This window comes from Pollicipes pollicipes, unplaced genomic scaffold, assembly GCF_011947565.3.
Source record: "Pollicipes pollicipes isolate AB1234 unplaced genomic scaffold, Ppol_2.1 Scaffold_6052;HRSCAF=7182_pilon_pilon_pilon, whole genome shotgun sequence".
NCBI lineage: Eukaryota > Metazoa > Arthropoda > Thecostraca > Pollicipedomorpha > Pollicipedidae > Pollicipes > Pollicipes pollicipes.
Genome location: NW_023596805.1, coordinates 353,318 through 372,883, shown reverse-complemented (window position 1 = coordinate 372,883; position 19,566 = coordinate 353,318). Strand labels below are relative to the sequence as shown.

Here is a 19,566-nt window from a genome sequence, read left to right as displayed (position 1 = left end):
GTTTGGATCTGGTATAACAATTTTTTGAGATAATTTCCCGCAGTTCACAGTTTTTAAAACAAATTTAGGACTTCAAATCTTCTCGTTTCTGAGCTAGGCGCACGAGAATTTATGAAACCAATTTCACGTCGCTTAATTTGAAGCCACTCTTACATGAATGACATTAAATAAGCGTCACACAGAGTCCATCTCTTCAATGGCCACATTGTGCTCAAGGTTAAAAAATATGACCAATGACCTGTTCGTATCTGGATGCTGTCAGCGAGGATCCTAGCGTCAACAGACAACAGTTGGCTTTCAACCAGATTAGCGTGTTTAATGCAAGCTTCGAATACGAATCACGTTTTGTAATTCGTTATGCACGATTTGGTCTTGCTGCTTGTCATGAAAATAATGCTGAAAGTGAAATCATTTAAGAATAGCACCATAACCAAAACAATGACTGCAGGTAAAAATATAAAACCACAAACAAGTATACCAAAGCGCCTCGAGAAAGTGGAAAACAGGTCATTTGTGAATGCTTCCTGATCACTTTACCAGTGCCTTAAGAGTCTTGTACAACTGTCTGCAGCCATGACGGTTTTGAATAATGCAATTTGACGATAGTTTTACATACCTCCAGATGCAAGGACAGCCAGCCGTACTCGGTATAGGCTCGTGGCCGTGGCGTTTTTAGGTCACCCCTCTCCACTACCATCCTTCATTTCGGTGAAAGGATTATGCTTTTGTATGAAAACCAGTCAAGTTATGCAGCAGAGTCTGTAATGCTAACGATACGTTCTTGCAGTCATATGCATCCATTTGAATTGAATGCCGATGACAAGCATGAATGGTGTAGGTAAGAATATATTTATGTTCCCGGTTATTTGACAGTATAAGTTCACAAACGATGAAAATAACTGGCTATTCATATGCAAGAATGCTTGAGCGAAGACGTTAAACAATCACTGGAATCCATGAAAATTCTTGGAGAAAATTGACTGAAAAATTGTCATCGATATTTCAATGGTTGCCTGTTATGATCGTTTGCGTAGTACCTACGGGCACAGAAGAGTTCAATGTTTTCAACAAAGCAGCTTCTAAGCATGATGGGAAACTTTTATGGATATGCAGCTAATCGCTTATTGAAAGATATGCGTGATCATTATCGATGCCATTATATCAGACCACTACGCAATGTTCCAGACATTCATATGTTCTCGATAATCTGGAGTAAGAAATACGCCCCATGATGAAATCACGCTCAATCAACTCAGTCACACTCAATCAACGTCTATGCACATGCAAAATTGTAGGAAGGCTCGTTCATCAGCAGCTCACGTCTTTCCTGAAGCACAAAAACGTTTTTCGCAGACCAGCACGGATTCATAAAACATCACTCGACATATACCGCTCTTCTGACTGTAACAGACGAACTCATGCATGGCATGGGCAGATCCAAAGCAACGCTTCTTGCATCCATGTTTTGATGTGGCGCGCCACTCTACCCTTCTTACCCTCCTACCCTACCCTTACCCTTACCTTTACCCTTCTTACGAAGCTCCAGTTACTCCAAATTTCCACACGATTGCTCAGATCCTATCGGACGGGTCACGCACAGCGGGTGAGAGTGGGAGAAACGCCTTCCAGTCCATTAAACATCGCTATTAACGCTTTTCAGGGCTCCTGCCTCGGCCGTTTGCTGTATAGCATAACCAGTGATGACATCACTTGTCCTTTTCCACCTGAAATCAACGGCTTTCGCGTGACAGCGGCCCGTTACGCTGACGTCATGCAGATCGCCGTCACTACACCGCGAAACAGGCTGTCACGTCTCCGGCAATCCCTGGAGACGGTCCTGGACACAGAGTGCACGTGGTTTCTCCAACATGGCATGACGCTTAACAATGGTAAGACGGTATTTTTACTCTGTGGAGAAGGACGCCAACTCAGCCAGATCCGTGAGACACCCACCGTTATGTTTATGGATAAGTCTCTCCGATGCTCGGATAATGTAAAAAATAGGCATGATCATGGATCGTGCACCGTCCTGGGAACTGCATGTGAGCCATGTCGGTAAGCGCTGTTTTGGCATTCCTGCCGCTCTCCTAAATGCCAAACACGTGTTACCTGCCAGTGGTCTGCCATGCACCATTGACGTGCTCGTGTTCTCGTGCTCTCCCATGTCCGTTAATGCGCCCAAGTTCATGGGAGCGCGGACAGCACGATTGTTGTGAATTTGCAGAGAACGCTTAACTTCGCAGCTAGGGTGATCTCCGGACGACGTAAGTTTGACCATGTGTCGGATGTTCTACGACGGCTGGGCTGGCTTAGCGTCCAAAAGTTCACCGATTTCTTCGATGCATGCCTTTCACACGAGGTGTTGACGAACGGTGAGCCAGAAACTTTACGTTCTCAGCTCCCGTATAACTGGAAGACACCGAGCGCAGTGCGCGTCAATCTGATCAATCATCTCTTTCTCGCCCGAAGAGCAACCATGGAAAGTGAGCATACGTCTACCGAGCTGAGCATATCAACGAGCGTGCCATCAGCAAAGACATTGCGGACTTGCCCCTTTTTCTATTTTTTAGACCCGTGTCCATGGCATTATTCAAAGTACCTGACATTTTTAACCTCTTGTGTATGTCTTTTCGCATCGTTTTATGCTTGTCGCCTTGTGACTGTCGATGCATCTGTCAATACGCGCTCGGATGGAGGTTAATCTGACCCCCCCCCCCTGAAGGTTCCCCCGGAATTATTTCCGAACGGCACGGCATGGCCGCGACACGCTTTGCATAGCTGTAAACAATTGAATAGCGGATCGTCTGACACCAAAAATTTAGATGTACCTTGTAAGGTCACTGAACTATAGCAGGCCAAAGTCAGGTCACGGTTTCAGCGAAGGCACGTTTTAGGGAATCGTTCAATCCGATCAAACAACGAGGTGTTCGACAAAGTCATACATCTCTGAGATACTTTCTTAGGCAACACATCAATTAAATAAACAAATGGCATTGACCTAGGATCAGTTATGAAGGTCAGACCAAGGTCAAAGCCAACCTGTTTTGTTACTTTCGGGCTTGCTGTATGGGCTGATTTCTGGTGCTCATTTCGAATATATTGATGGCAGGAACCGCATTTTACACCTTCCATGAACTTCTTATTGGTCAGAACAGGTCACTGACCTAAAATGACCCAGGTAAACATTTAGGAACACAAACATTTTTAGGAACATACTGCGTAGCATAATCTTTATCGCCTATCCAAACGCACAACTCAAAGCATTTTTATATCATTTCGGTCGTCATGACCTTCGAAAGGTCAAACAAGGTCACTGACCTTGACTGAGCATGTGACATCATTCTTAAAAAAGTTTCCCAGGTTCCAGTGGCCCTTTGGAGACCAATCTAGACTTTGACCTTGTTTGACCTTATGTGACCCAAAGGTCATGACCTAGGAACCTCAAATCTAGACCTAAGAGACTTTACACACAGATCAACACACTCTGTGCATTTGGTGTCTCTAGCTCTCTTGGTTTTCGAGATCTCAGGGGGTCAAATTGACCCCCCACCCGAGCGAAGGGTACCCAACCGGCCACCCGTGCGCGCGTTAACGGGGGTCTAAGAATTGCCTAATAATGCGGAATTACATGATAAACTGCAATATAAGCAATACAGTCGGACATTGGCAGTGGCATTTAGAATGGCACTGGCACAGGATTCTTTACCACGAACGTGCACATTATGGATGAATGTGTGGTTAAATGTTCAGGGATTATGTGGCTATCTATCGACTCAAACTTCTACTTGGTTTTCATGCCTGAAAGACTGCGTTTTGAGATCAGCATTGTCCACATACCTATCAAAGGTCAGGATCCAGCAACTCGACGCAAGACGCGAAAGCTTTGCGGAATCCACGACTTGTCAAAAAGGTCAACACCCAGGAACTTAAGGTCAGAGGTCGGATTATCATATCGAACCGGATGGTGTCAACGCCTTGGTGTGCCGTTGTACCGGACCTTTACACGGCGTCTCCCATTCGGGCTCGAGAACAAACCTCGACACTTTTAACTTGCTGAAACGACTGATACCGTATCGCAACGTGCTAAATATCCATAACGCCGACATGATATGTTTGAAGCCTAAACGTGAAAGCTATGGTAAATGTGATTGTGATGCATTCCTTAGTGTGATTTCAACTGCTTTATGATCCTCGGATTAGGCGAGCTGGATGTTTGGTGCATCTGACAGCGTGCTATGCATGGTGTGTATGTGTGCTGTAGTTGACATTTATGGGTTCAGGATGGCGTAAAGGGCTCGCTTTTTTCGGCAAATCGAGAATCGCCTCACGTACGCGTGTTCTTTTTATAGTCACATGCGACGCTTCATGTAAAGATGAATTAGTGTCACGTGCATCTTCGTGTTCCACTTATTGAAACCTCTTTGGATTGGCTGTGCGTCATTTTCATTATCAATCCGTTATTTTGCTTGTTTCCTCGTTTGATGTCAAACAACCAGCGAGTTTGTCAGATGTTCTATTACCCATAACTTTAACACTCTTTTAAGTAATGCTAATAGCCGGCCGCTCTTTATTGTTACTGTAAAGTTGAAGGTCCCTGTCAGGTCACCATCCATGATTTCTGCGAACACTTGTTCCATATATCCGGGACAAGAGGTATTTCTCAGCGTGCGACGTACACACACATGGCCACAGTGCGGCAAACACAACATGTCACGAGATTGCGATTTGGAGGGGGTGGAGAGGACTATATTTGAAGACGAGAGCACATTATGCTTCACCTTCACGTGTCCCAACGGCGAACAAACAAGCTCACACAGAGCTGTGAGCGAGCTAACGAGCAACTAGGTCCCGCAGGGTTCTATACTGGCAGCTGACTGAGAGACGCCATATTGGGCGTCCGGGTACAGTGACGCCATCTGTGGCCAGCGGGGCACGTTGGTAGTGCGCCGCGCAGCCGCGGGAGCGGGCGAGTCCATGGGCCAGACCGCTTTAAGGCATGTTAATGTCACCGATACTCTTTTCCGCTGATGCAAAAGTGCCAGGTTTTATGAAGAACATCTTCGTGTACTGGTAACATCCTTCAGCGTTTTTAAGGATAGCCATATGGATTCCAGGTTGGCAATGTGAGCTTTATGTGCATCCGCATTCATCTTCATCTTGTGAGCAATGCATTGCACGCAGGCCAGAGAATGACATGGACGGAGCTAAACAAGGTGACACATTCTAAGTCATGATGAATTGAGCTGAATCTAGCACTGCTGACAAATTTGAATCATTCACGGTCTAGGGCTGCTATAGAACCTTTTTGATCTTGTACATACGCTATGCAGTGCACTACATCAGTGCGATTTTGGAGACGGAGATAAGTGATGACAGACGTGAGTGACAATACCATGCAAGTGATACAACGAGGCGTTTGTGAGCCTTGTATCCGGAAATCATGCAAGAAGACATTATCAATTTATCCATATGTTCATCTGTCGTGAGTTTAAGTGACACTGCGATCCACTACAGCACAGCACTCACAAGCAAAGTGGAGTAAAACTTTGCTCCAGAACGGCGCGTGTTTGGGGCCTGGGGACATCCAGCAGTCGTTTTAGTCGAAACACACGAGCAGCACGTAAAAATGGCGGCGACGAAGGTACGAAGGTATTTTGGGCAGATGCTGGTGATGGTGCACTGGTCCATACTGCCGTTAGTTTTCATCGCCCAGTCCCCTCGGTTTAGACCACAGCGTTTGACGATAGAGACCGGGTCATGAAAAGGCAACTCTGACAGCTTCCGGGTCGTTTGATGATGGAGACCGGGTCATGAAAAGGCAACTCTGGCAGCTTCCGGGTCGTTTGATGATAGAGACCGGGTCATGAAAAGGCAACTCTGACAGCCTCCGGGTCGTTTGATGATAGAGACCGGGTCATGAAAAGGCAACTCTGACAGCCTCCGGGTCGTTTGATGATAGAGACCGGGTCATGAAAAGGCAACTCTGACAGCTTCCGGGTCGTTTGATGATAGAGACCGGGTCATGAAAAGGCAACTCTGACAGCTTCCGGGTCGTTTGATGACAGAGACCGGGTCATGAAAAGGCAACTCTGACAGCTTCCGGGTCGTTTGATGATAGAGACCGGGCCATGAAAAGGCAACTCTGGCAGCTTCCGGGTCGATTGATGATAAAAACCGGGTCATGAAAAGGCAACTCTGGCAGCTTCTGGGTCGATTGATGATAAAAACCGGGTCATGAAAAGGCAACTCTGGCAGCTTCCGGGTCGATTGCTGATAAAGACCGGGTCATGAAAAGGCAACTCTGACAGCTTCCGGGTCGATTGCTGGCGCCATTGTGTGTCGGGCTGTGCTGAGTCCTCTTGGTGGTTGAAGAACACGATTAAACCTACATCGTGTAGTTTGTCCGCCATGTTTTTCTGCACTCTTTACCGAAATTTGACCTTAATCCATGAATTTGTCACAAAACCATTGGATCCATGGCTGCGGTTCGTGTGTGCAAGCTCACACACATCGACCAACGACTCTGATAGTGTAATTGTCCGCTTTTTCTCAATCAAATATCATTGGTCTCGTCCTTGTAACCAGTGTCAACGAGACCGGAAGCTGGTCGTCTGCCGTCCTGCCTTTTCGTAATCAGTAATGTTAATGTTATTGATCGGAGGTGGAAAGTAAATTTGAGCAATATTGCAATGTTGCAGGGCGACAATATCTAGCCAAACAGCCTGCGCGCAGTTCCAAGGAAGCATTTAAACGCAACTTTCGCACGACTTGGCCATTTGTCGCTAGAAACTAAATGGCCATGCTTCTAATGGTAAGAGAGGTATAAGCTTGTCTAAGCCGTGGCTAGGCCGGCCGGGCTGCTGGAGCCACAAAGCTTCTGTTTACCTGACCCTGAGTGGACCTCACGCTGTGGTTTAAAGCCTTAAAAACGTTCCATAATCGGTATCTCCGCGAGTGTAAGTCATCCACAGGCATTCTAGCGCTGATGAAGCTGCTGTCCTTCACCAGCAGGGTCGCTGAGTTAGGCTAGATCTGCCAGCTTAAGATGACGCGGCCAAACCTCGGAGGGGAGGGCATCCATGGCGTGAGAGCCACGAGCCACGAGCTTAGAGCCATGGGCCATGAGCCACGAGTTAAAACCATGAGCTATAAGCCACGAGTTAAAACTATGAGCTATGAGCCACGTATTAGAGCCATGAGCCATGAGCCACGAGCGACGAGCCACGAGCTAGAACCATGAGCCATGAGCTATGAGTTAGCGATGAGAGTTGCCGCCAACAGGGGCCTGTTCGTAGCCTTCGTGAAGAACGCTATGACAAGAAATCAGGGGATCGTCAGCTTACCTTTCTCTTTCCAAAGCTCGTTTCGCTGTTTTTGTTTTGTTTGTTGTTTCAACACGCTAACGCCTCACCTGTGTTCGCTCACACCAAACGTGACAGTCATCGAGTTGGCGCCGAGATCCTGTGCATGACATCGCTGCTAAGAGTGTATGTCAATAGACACAGCCGAGGTCAAACACTACTATTGCGGCGAAGACCGTGTACTTCGGCGAAGTCCGTGAGCGTGGAAGGTCTAGGTCGTCGTAAGGGGAGACGGAGTGCCTTCCACGAGCCTTTGTTTCCTTCAATGGCCCGCGCAGTTTTGCGCATCAGAAACGGTCAGGGAATTGCGAGGTCTCGAAGAAGGCGCGCTGGCCCGCGCTTTTCTGCTCCCGTTGTGTTGCAGCTACATCGTGTGACAGAATTATCTCAATTGCTAAAGCGGTGGAGGCGCCGGCTCGGTCAGCATCCGTTATGGAAGAATCTGACCGCTACGCACGAAAATTGTGCTGTCGATATAATCCCGAGACGAATGCCAGTTTGTTGTGTGTTAAGCCCCAAATGCTCATCTGATGCATTATGAAAATAGTGTCATACGGATAGGTTGTGCATGCGAGACTGCAAAGCCACTCTGTCTCTTGCCTCCATGGTCTAGAGGAAGATACAAGGCAAGGCTAAGTGGGCGCGTGACCCCGTGACCTAGATACAAGGCTCAAGTCAACCCGGCGTCGGGCGTGCGTGTCACAGCGTCGTACAACAAGACTTTCGAGTCATGCTTCGAGATACATCACACACCCCTCACAGTCGCGTCTGGTCGCAGACAAAACTATCTGACTGACCGGTCTGTGTTTTGGCAAACTCAGCGCTTGGGGAGCTGGGAGGGCAGAGCATCTCTCATGTAGCTTTATGGATGATTGGGATGATATATTAATACCTCCGATGGTGTAATTGTTTTGGCTATCGTCTTCGTATGGTGTGTTAATATGCACACAACTTTTATCAAATCGATTCTTATATCGTGTCAAATGTTGTTGAGTACTGAGGGAAACCGGACGGCGTTTGGCTTTCAGCCAGATAATTCGGAGCAAAGTGCTTGGAAAATTTTCAAGGAGATAACTCGAATTATGATAGGCCGTATGTGGTTGAAAGCATTCACCATCCAGGCCTTCTCAGGACTCAATAACAACTGACGAGGTCAGATAGCAAACTGACCCAAACGTTGGATAAAGACCAACACGCAAGACGAGGCCGGCGGTCCGAAAGATTGTTCCGTCCTCGAGCCCTCATACGTTGGCCCCTAGTTGCCGGCCTGTTCTCTCCGGTGACCGTTTACCATCCGACCGACTTTCTTCTGGGCAACAAGTGTCTTTCTATGGCTCCTTGCTTGCCCGAAAAGATGCTCTCGTCAACGTGACAGATGACCTTACTGGTCAGCAGACAGACCTTACAGGCAAGACCTTGCAGGCAAGCTGGAGGGAAGTTCAGGGGCACCTGCTAGTCGTAAGGGGCTCTTTATTCAGGGTGAGCCCCTACCGGTCCATAAAGGGTCACTGTCGGCCCCTGAAGGGTTCTCCTGACCGTGTATAGGCTCCTGCCTGGCAGCAAAATATGAAGAGGTGAAGATAAAGATACACCCTGCTGGCTCGTAAAAAAGTCCACAGCGGTGGCAAGGATCCCGGCTTGCCTATAACGATACTCCTGCTGACCTGATGGCATTTACAGATTGCCATCAGCGGTGGGGCATTTACATTTATTATTATTTACATTTACATTATTTATTATTAGGTGGCATTTACAGGTTGGTCCGGGGAATTTTTACAAGCGAGACTGGGACAACTCGGACAAGGGCAGCGGTAAGATCATCTAGACTCCAGCGGGTTTATTTGCAATTCGATTGGAGTCTGTGGTGGTCAGCAGGGCCGCCACAGACACTTTTCCACTCTTCGCCATTCTTACTGGCCGAAGAATGCCCTTCCGAAGGACATCAACGGCTTTTTAGGTCATTAGGGCCATATTAAGACTCGTAACGGGCCCTTTACAGCTAGCGTAAACGGTCCATTACAGTTAGCAAAAAGGAACTCAAAAGAGTAAAGAATTGCGTATCAGCAACTCTGTCTCTGTCTCTGTCTCTGTCCTGTTTTTCTCTGTCTGTCCGTCTGTCTCTCTCTCCCTCTCTCTCTCTCTCTCTCTTCTCTCTCTCTCTCTCTCTCTCTCTCTCTCTCTCTCTCTCTCTCTCTCTCTCTCTCTCTCTCTCTCTCTCTCTCTCTCTCTCTCTCTCTCTCTCTCTCTCTCTCTCTCTCTCGCTTTCTCTCTCTCCTTCCATTTTCTACTCCTTTGGTACGCCCTGTATAAGCCAAAACATATTTCCTTCTCAAATTTCTTGTTCGTTACAACACCGCGAGAAGCCCTCTTCATCTGATTCCGCTCACCTCATCCCCTGTGCCTAATGAACACGCTCATTATTACCTATCCCAAATGGACACTAACGCGATCACCTGCGCATGTGAACGCCCGACACCGCAGCGTTCGCGGGCTAGCGGCGCGCAGGGTAGCGGCGCGAGCGAACAGTGCTCACCTGGCCACCTCCATCTCTGACGGGAGCCCGTGCCGAAGCGGAGGAGCCGTCGCCGCGCAAGCTGACGCCTCAGCGCAGCGCAGTGGCGCAGCGCAGAACGCCACGCGCAGCCGAGACGAGCGTCAGCGCCTCGTGGAGGACACGCGGCAGCATCGTCCGCTTCGCGTCAATTTTTCCGATGCGATCACAGACAGCGCAACCGCTTCCCGAAATCACTTAGCCGCTGAAAGCCGGCGATTGCTTCCTCCAACAACACCGCTACTGCCCAGCACACCGCAGCGGGCCCCCTAACACTGTGCGGTAGCGCCTGTGCTGTGTGTAGCAGCTCCGTTCGCGGGATGCCCAGCGCTGTGCCGGCCTTGACAGTGACTGCGGGAGCACCACTGAGGCGGACGAGCGCGCTGTGGCGGTGAACACCGATGGTGGCGACCAAAACACCGGGCGCGAGGAGCACGTTTCTGAGCGGCTGGGTCGTACGTGACGCGTTCCTCCTCCTCCTCCCCCCCCCCCCCTGCGACGCTGCCGGGCCGAGGGGGATCCTCGCAGGCCACCGCCGGCGGGGGGGGGGGGGGGTAGACCAAGGCCGCACGACGAGGTAAAACAGTCGGCAGCCGGAAAGGGCGACAAAGCGCGGCATAGGGACGCCGAGGTGACAAAATTGTGGTTTGACATTAATTAAACGGCTTTTTATTAACCAAATGTCGTGTTGTTACCGAACCGAAGCTTAAGCGAGTGGCAAAAACCGCACATGATATTTGTCAAACGACCAACAAGACCAACAACATGATCTTGTTCGGCATCACAACCATGTCCCAAAAATTGATTTGAAATGTCCGCAATGACCAAGCGTTAAGACTCTCGAGCATACAAACTAATGATTAAAACCTACTGGAGCGTTCCCCAAAAAGAACATCACAACCTTCGCTGGGAATAACATGCCTGTAAGTGGCTGAGCTGGTCTGCAGTTCAGACCAGTTGTTGCGTCTCAGCTGATTCCGAATTTTCGAGGGGCTAACAGACAGCCGGCTAAATAGCTAACAGTCAGCCGGCTAACAGGCTAAAAGTCAGCCGGCTGATGCTAACGGCCAGTCGGCTAACAGCCTAGCAGTCAGTCGGAGACGCCTAGAGCGCCAGTGCGCGACTACTTCATAACAGATGCTATTGTTTTGCTGGCCATACACACACATAAACGCAACGAATAACTTGTGTGCTTACTGGATTGAGCAATGTACTGGCAGGGGTCCTTGCTAAAGCCGCTTTCCGAAGGTGCTGCCCGTACAGCGCCACTGATTTACGGAAGCCCGCAAAAAAGAGCTGCGGTAGCTAGTGACGCTGTATCGCGATTTAACTTCTACACAACAAGCATCTATCATTCGCCCATTTCACACCTCGGTTGCGCCCTGACTTCCAGTGAAAGACACAGATTAGCGCGCGCCATTGGTGTTGGCTGGCGAAGGCTGCTGCTGTGTGGTGACTTGTGCCCAGGCGCAGAACCGCACGTTAGTCAGCAAAACATTGCAGGCATTCGGCGTGGGTTCCGAGTCCGAGGCGTGGAACCAAACCGTCCCGTCATGTTGTGTGTGTGTTTTCTGTTACCGGGCGCTACAAGAAGAGGTTTTCTCCGGACCGCCGGGTCGTCGGCAGTGGTTCCCAAACTCTTGTTGGGATGTACGGAGTGCTGGGCTGGGAGGCTCGGACTTATTTGTCTGGCAGAGTGACCTGAACGGAAGGACATTGCGGAAATACGACAGCGATGATTCGCAGGCACGTAGATGAAATTTGCGTGGTAAGGGATGCCATATCAAATTTATTTGGGATCCCGCGAATTTGGGCCAAATTTCTGCAACACCACCCAGTATTTAGTGTGTACCTTTTGGCTCAGGCGGGAGGGAGTGGGGGGCCCGGCCCCTTGTCCCCCCCTTGGTCATGTCCCTGTTAGTTTGCGCCAGTGGCAACAGGGCCTTACCTGTTGTTGCTCCATACGCAGCAATGCTTTCCAGTGACCGATCTGCAAAACATTCCGAAAAGTAGAAGTTATTCGCAAGACATTGCGCATTAATAATTAATTTGTGAGCCTACAACTGACGAGTTAGCGATCAAAATAAACATAGTGCCGGTTTGTGAACACTTGCGCATCCATAGATATGGAACACATCTAATTTTAGTATCCTTCGTTTGATGCGTTGCATCCGAGGTACAACGTCGTGCAAGCCTATATTACAGCAATGTAACAACTACTTACAGAACTTAACCGTAATGATACGGACAACACGCAGCAGTCAATTAATATACTAAGTCTGCCGCCGAAACTATAGGCAGCAGCGCATCCCCTCGTGACATTGCAAGGCTGAGGACGGCACCTTCTATGCCTGGTAAAAGAACAAACATTTGGAACCTCACAGGTTGCAAGTAGTGGGTTATGGTACACGCAGACAAATCTGCTTAGGGGAAACCGCCACCCCAAACATACTCGAGCCGCACATAGCTGAAAACCATCTCTGCCTGGTTATGTTACACCGCTCGAGGTGTCTCCGACCTCCGGCGGAACTCACCGACTTCCGGTCGGCTGTGCCTCCACTGGCGCAGCTTCCACGACTTGACTCTGGAGCGGTGGACCACCGAGTTATGGCCCGCTGTAGAGGACGGACGTCGGCTCCACCAGAGGCCGGGTGGCTCCTCAGCAGGCGGCTGGAGGAGCGTGTTGCCCCTCGACGAAAGAACGGTGCTCTCCACGAACATGGCGGCTCGTTTCTGCCAGGTGGAGGGCCATGTGAAGCGTGGTAGAACAGGAAGAACATGAAGAGGTCTACTGGACGGGTCCAACAATGGTGCTCGTAACAATCAATCGTTTCGACGCAGTGGCTAGGGCGGAAGGCACCCCTTCCCCCTCACCCCGGTTCACCAGCAACGTGCAATGATGGAAATCCGACCAATAAAAAAAAAAACGCCCTCGGGTATGAGAGTATGGGTGTTCATGACAACGAACTTCTAATATCCGAGCAACAATCGGTGTTTACATGGTTCAGAGCGCAGAAAGCTGTCGTTATCGATGCACGCACATGCTACAGGTATTTGTGTCATAGATTACGGTTGGTATTATAATTGATTTAATAAAATGCTGGCACTGAAGCCCTTGTGCTACATAAGTACACCAAATATTTGTGGCCATCCTAGAACCATATAAAAACAAAAACAGATCGCATTTGCGCAAGTCAACGTTTTTCAGTAATAACTGCTGTGAGCGGTTTCCTTGCTTCCATCGACAGCTTACATCCGCACTTGGGAAACATTTTGCACTTTACGCCCCAATTTTGCGTGCGTGTGGCATGGACTAGCATACAGGTTTTGAGGAGTTGGTATGAAATGTTGTTTCACCTTCTCAAAAATATTTTTCCTCCGTTGTTTCATTTAATTTTGCCCTGTTTCAGCTTGGCGTGTGTCGGAATTATCCTCGATGTCATGGGCAAGAAATTTAATATATCTGACGCCTTCATGATTAAAGAAGGAACGACAACCATAGGCCTCGTGACATATGCTAAATTGAAGAAAATTAAAACAGATCAGACGTTTCCTCGTTTTGTTTTCTCCAGTGCCTTGCCTTCCAACACCGAAGAAGCCGCGGTAGTGAAACGTTGTTCAGTTTTTTTGCTGTTGTTTGGGACTATTTTAATGTGTACTACGAGACTTGTCGTTATCACCCTTTCTAGAATCAGTTAAGTTTCAGCTTTATGCGCAACGGACTTTCGCCTTTCATTGATATACATGAAAGTGACACCCTTACGATAAAAAACTAGGTTTAGTTGCTTGTTAGGATGCATTTTGAACAAACAGAAATCAACTTCGTCAAACGTGGATGGATTCGTTACTCCACCGGTTGTAAATGAAGCTTTGTGTTTGAGGACAAAACGACTGGTCAGAGTCTAATCTTGATCTTTGGGCAGCATGGAAAATAAACGCTCTCTGCAAAACAATCGGGAGCCATTATGTCCGCCACGTTCGAGGAGTAGGGCCATTTTTACAACCTGTTTATTCGTCCTGTAAGCGATTTTGTAATGTACACATACAAGATTGGAGAGGGAAACGCCTAACGTGTGTGTACCGTAAAGTTTAATGTGAATGATGCGTGAGAGCAAAGGTGAACGTATATTGTATGCTGGCGAACTAAAAATTCCCGCTCGGCTAAGTATTAACAAGCAAGTCCAAGACACCAAAACACCCAATAATCCTGAAGGCGGAGGCATTCCTTCTGCACACGGAAGCTACGACATCTGGTGTGATGAAAAACCTTTGGTTGTTAAGGTCTCGCAAACAACCAAACAGCACCCTGAAAGCAAAATGTGTCCCTTATTTTAATAAAGCACCTTGCATATAGCGGTCGTCGGTGCTGTCGCTGAAACAGCTTTGGTGAAATAATGTGGAACTTTACGACACCATACAGGAGCATTTTCACCCGCATGGATCTCACACACTCGCATATAGGTACCACCCCTACAATAATTAAAACCATGTATAAGGCACAATTGATTTGATTGCTAACAGTGGCCTCAAAAATGGCAAAAATGGTAGACACAACACATGCCAGACGCAAGATTGCAGTTTTTCTAATTGCCGAGATGGTCTTCGACGATGACCTACGAAACAGCAACGCGTATCCAACAATCAAAACAGCAAAAGTTCAAATTCTCCGGAACAGAAACCGCGAGGGATAATTTGCCATTACGTATCATTTATCGTACATGTTTGGCTCATCTTGAAAGGAATGGACAGAAGCACATCTGCAATACTGCAGCCATCTTTGGCAATGCCGTGCTGCGGAACTGCAAGCTATCAGGCAACGGACGTCTGCGGTGGTCGGCGCCTTTCGATTCGTCCCATTCCCACCTTTCTCTGAGAGCACAATAGCCACAGTCTGCTCTCACTTCTGGGGTTCGCCACGTGCCGAGAGACCTTCTCCTCGCCAGCAGCAGCACCTTCACCTTCACCGCCGTCACCTTCACCTTCACCACCGCCGCTACCTTCACCTTCACCTCCGCCGCCCCCTTCACCTCCCCACCGCCTGACGCCGCTGGCTTCGCTCGCCATGCATATCGGCGCTGAGAGCACGAGTCACGTGGTCGGGCCCGCCTCTCATCCCGTGACGCGCCGCGCCCAGGTGACCGTCACGTGACTCGTCGGCCAGCGCACCGGTAGCGCCCGTTTTCCTTGTAGCGCTGCGTCTCATGTTCGCGCGGATGTGACCGTCTGGAATGTTCATTAGAGCAAACAATTGCTGTCGCAACGCTACTGCGATGTTGCCGATTGCGATTGGGGAACGTGTGCAGAACGAATCAAGCCCGGAGTAAACATGAGCAGCTTTGTCTACGGAAATTGTCACAGCCGATGAGGTCACTGGGTTCGGATGTTTTGGAAATCCTGACGCAAGTTGCGTGCGAAAGGTCGTAGGACATGGTCATCGTTTTTAGCGCCGTGGCTACCAGCTTTGACAACTTTCCGCAGGTCACAAGATGCAGCGTGGAATGGGGCTGATATGTTAAAGGAGTGTCCCACCTTTGGGGATCATTTTAAAAACATATTCAAGTGAAACCTGAGGACTAGTCATGTCTAATAATAGCACTAGGCGGTGGCACTGCAACACCATCAAAACATAAACAGGGATATAAATTTTAATTGTTTTGAGCCCAAATTACGATGTCAGCTCGAAATATAAATTATTATCAAAATTTTGGGCTTTTCAGAAATGTTTTGGAAAAACTGGTACCACTGATCAAATTGTACGCGTATGAGGTAAAAACAAATGCAAAAGTCCAAAACCTGTGAGATGCCGCCTTTCAAGAGAATGTGCCACATCTCAAGGCAATGGAACAAGCATTAGATATGACGAAATAGACTCACTCATAACTATTGGTAAGAACAGGGGTGCGATTTGATGATGATCAGTACATGGTGATCGGCGTATGGCCAGTGGAATGGCAGGATTCGAATGGCGTTGTTGTGGTGTCATGAATGCATGGGTGACCTTGAAATAGTACGCACGAAGGGTCTGTACATCTTCACGGGCATGTAGCTCAGGAACTAGATAGGTCTAGCCCTTGAGAAGAAGGGTAAGGTGTGTGAGCTGCACCGAATAATCCTCAAGATGGCTTTTTCAGTTCAATCCCCAATACAGATGTGGGGACTGCCTTTAAATGTGCTCGTCACTGGTAGTGTGCAGCGATTACCATGTGCTCCCGTGTCACATCACCGTGCGTCTCACGCCAAAACGGTCCAAGTGCCCGTAGGTCTGTTTTCTGAACACTATTCGAGGTCAGATCAGGACCCTTATCTTGACAGTGCACCAGATAATACCCTCCTAATACATGTGCTATAAAAGACGAGGACTGGAGGACCTAAGCTCATTGAACTTTGCTGGTCTTTTAGTGTAAAAATTGCCTTAAAGGCAAGCAGCGACACCGCCAGGTCTAAGAGTAGGTGGTGACAACCAGCTGCGCGTTCAGTTTGACTGTGCGTTACCTGTAATTCAGACCTTTGCTCTGACGAACAGTCAAAACTACATGCTGTTTCACTTCAAATGACACTCTTAAAAGTGCCAGGCGTGAAAGAAAAGGCTAGGTTAGGTTATGTTAGGTTAGGCCAGGTTAGGTTAGGTTAGGTTAGGGTTAGGTTAGTTAGGATAGGTCAGTTTGGGGTTGGGGTTGGGTTAGGTTGGCTGGGGTGGGGCTGGTTTAGGTTAGGTTAGGTGAGGCTACGTTAAGTTATGTAAATAATTGTTTTTGCTGTTTTTTATTTTTTGTTCAGCGTGATAGGAATATGAAACAACTGATATTTTCTTTCTTCGAACAGCTATATGATCCCATATTCCCGTAATCTCGATTTTCCCTCTTCCAGTACGCCCCCACTACTTCTTGCCCAGCATTTCCACAGTCGCCTGCACCTCAATCTGAGCCCAATCCGTAACCCAAAACGCTTCTCGCTCCTTTCCACGCAGCCTATAAACCCTGTTTAATCCTGTATACACCAAGTGCTGTGGGGCATCGAAAGGCGCCCACCAGACCGCACATGTGGCACCAGGCTTGGAGGTGCCTAAGGTATGGTGGAGAGTTAGCCTCGAGCAGGCCGGCCTGTTTGGCGATACTCACCAGTGCTATTGCCACCGGTCGGAATTTTGCCATGTACTAACTGCCCTGCTGTCGAGGTCCTTCGCCGCTTTTTTCGCTGTCGGGGATAGCAAATTCAGTCGAAGATCAGGCTTAACCGTCAGGCCTTGCAAGACCCGGGGGTGGAAGAAGACTGCTATTGTGATTGAACTATCCCATTATGTAGGACTGGTGTATCTGGTTTCTTCACATCAACACTTATTCTGGCATTAGTTGAGCGACATTGTAAAAATGAATGCTTCGGTTGTGTGCATGACACTTCAAGTTGCGGTGAAGAAAGAGGCTTTCGGTGATACGCCGATTCCTGATGCGCTACTGGGCATGAACGTCATTGCCATTCGTGGCATCGCGTCACGCTGTTAGCGACAATTTTGTTCGCAGAAGTTCGGTCGGCGAAAGGAAAAACACTTGTTTACCCCGGGCACCCTTCCCGGTGCCCGGGGTAAAATCCCGTGAACGAAGTACATGCCTTGCGCGCTAGGTATGTCCAGCGCTCCATCGCCACGGCAAGGCGCCGTTCCTCCCCCGAAAAGCAGACTCACGTGCACTTGCGATCCTGCAAACCTCTAGTTAGAAAACTGCAGTACCTAGATAATTTGCTGACGGGCGCTAGAAGCGGGTATTCTACACGGTATTCCCCGTGGATACTTCAGCGCCAATTTTCACTTACTTAGCCCTGGCACATTGGCACGTACGGCAGTCGTGTCGAAACAGCCGGTAACCGGACGCGGTCAGGTCCTCGGCTTTTTCATAAATTGCGGTGAAGTACCGCAGCTCCCCGGGTCCGAAACCCCATCCCCCTCCTCCCTCCTCCCTCCCGGACCCCCCCCCCCCGTCCCGTGGGGTGGCACGGCTGCCGGTGACCGTAATGACCTTTACGTCCTTCTGCCCCTTACCCCCCCCCCCCCTCCATGGACCGTCATGACAAGGCGAGATGTTCGGTCATGCGCTTAATGTGTAGCTGGGATCACACAGACTGGTCGCCGACTACACGTGCAGGCTTCACGTGAGAACCCACACTTTTCGAGACGCCGCACCGCCGTCAAGGCGAATACACTAGAGACGCCTGCTGACACTGCTCGTGCTGCACATTTCAAACCCTGCGGCTGCTTGTTCGTGATGCGACTCTGGCCCGGCTGGCAGCTGAAGAGCAGAACAAACCATCGGCTTGTGTGGACGGAGCGGCAGTCAGGCGCCGCCCATCGTTGGGAGGTGCAAGGGGGGGGGGGGGAAGGTGGTCATGACTATAATGACCTGTCATAGTTCGCGTGGAGCGGGGCAATGTCTCATGTGTCACTGCGCAGTAAGTTGGTTGCATTTCCCTCCTCTTTTAGCATTCGCTTCTTGTGTAGAGGTTTCGTAGAGGATGCGCAAATATAGGGAAAAGTGAACAGCAACAAACGATACTAGACAGCAAGAGGAAATGATGGACATAGCGGTAGGGAGAGTGAGTGTGGAGGATAACAAACAGCAATAAGTATTTTATCAGCTTGAAACAACATTTGTTTAAATGACTCTGGTAAGCATTTCAAAGATCGCAATTAAACGCATCGGTGCATCGCACTTCATGCTCCAACCAAGAATTGCTTCTGCAAGGTACAGGCATGAAGCGTAGGCTGAAAGGGTAGATGGGTAATGAGTAGATGATGTAGTTGACATGTTAAGTGGTGTGGTTAGGCAAATGCAGTTTCGAAACACGGTACAGATCGTGCGAAAGAAATGTGCCACAGTGGTTCCACCATTTAGCACGTTTGTCTTTAGCAAGGTTTTCGCGATGACAGCACATAAATGAAAACACAAATAGTTGTGTTGGCAAGATGACTAATTGAAACGTATCAGAATGGAGAGGCAAACTCATAAAACGCATATGGAAGCATGACATTCGCGATCCTTTAACCCCACCGAGGTGTTGTTCCGTACCTCGCCTTTCAGCTTCTTGTGTACGTAACTTGCCGGGACCGGCGCTAAAAGCACGGATGGCGGCGTCCCGCACTGCTGTGGCCACCTCCGACGCGTGGTCGGGCCCGTGCGCTCGAATTCTGCAAGTCACGCGGCGCCCGTCGTAGCGCGGTCACGGGCACGCGCTGGGACGTGACGGGAACGCTGGAGCGGCGCCGGACCGCCGGCCGGGCACGGGACCCGGCTGAACCGTCACTGAGTGAACGTGACCAAACCGTCAACGACTGAACCTGGCGGAACCGTCACCAAATGAACCGGGCTGAACCGTCACAACTGAACCGGGCGGAACCGTCACCGACTGAACCGGGGTGAACCGTCAACGACTAAACCGGACTGAACCGTCACCAACTGAACCGGGGTGAACCGTCACCGACTGAACCGGGGGAACCGTACAACGACTAAACCGGACTGAACTGTCACCAACTGAACCGGGCTGAACCGTCACCGACTGAACCGGACTGAACCGTCACCGACTGAACCGGACTGAACCGTCACCGACTGAACCGGGCTGAACTGTCACCGACTGAACCGGGCGCAGTGGAAACTGGGCATGTGTCGC

At 49.3% G+C, this 19,566-nt stretch overlaps 1 long non-coding RNA gene across 1 annotated transcript; it reads right to left on the bottom strand.

The window, feature by feature from the left end:
- Positions 1-11,216: 11,216 nt before the first annotated feature.
- Positions 11,217-12,540, bottom strand: LOC119104878 (uncharacterized). Its single transcript, XR_005095000.1, has 3 exons — positions 12,447-12,540; positions 11,861-11,902; positions 11,217-11,613 (listed from the first exon to the last, which is right to left on the bottom strand). It is a non-coding gene; the product is annotated as an uncharacterized LOC119104878 (long non-coding RNA).
- Positions 12,541-19,566: the final 7,026 nt, after the last annotated feature.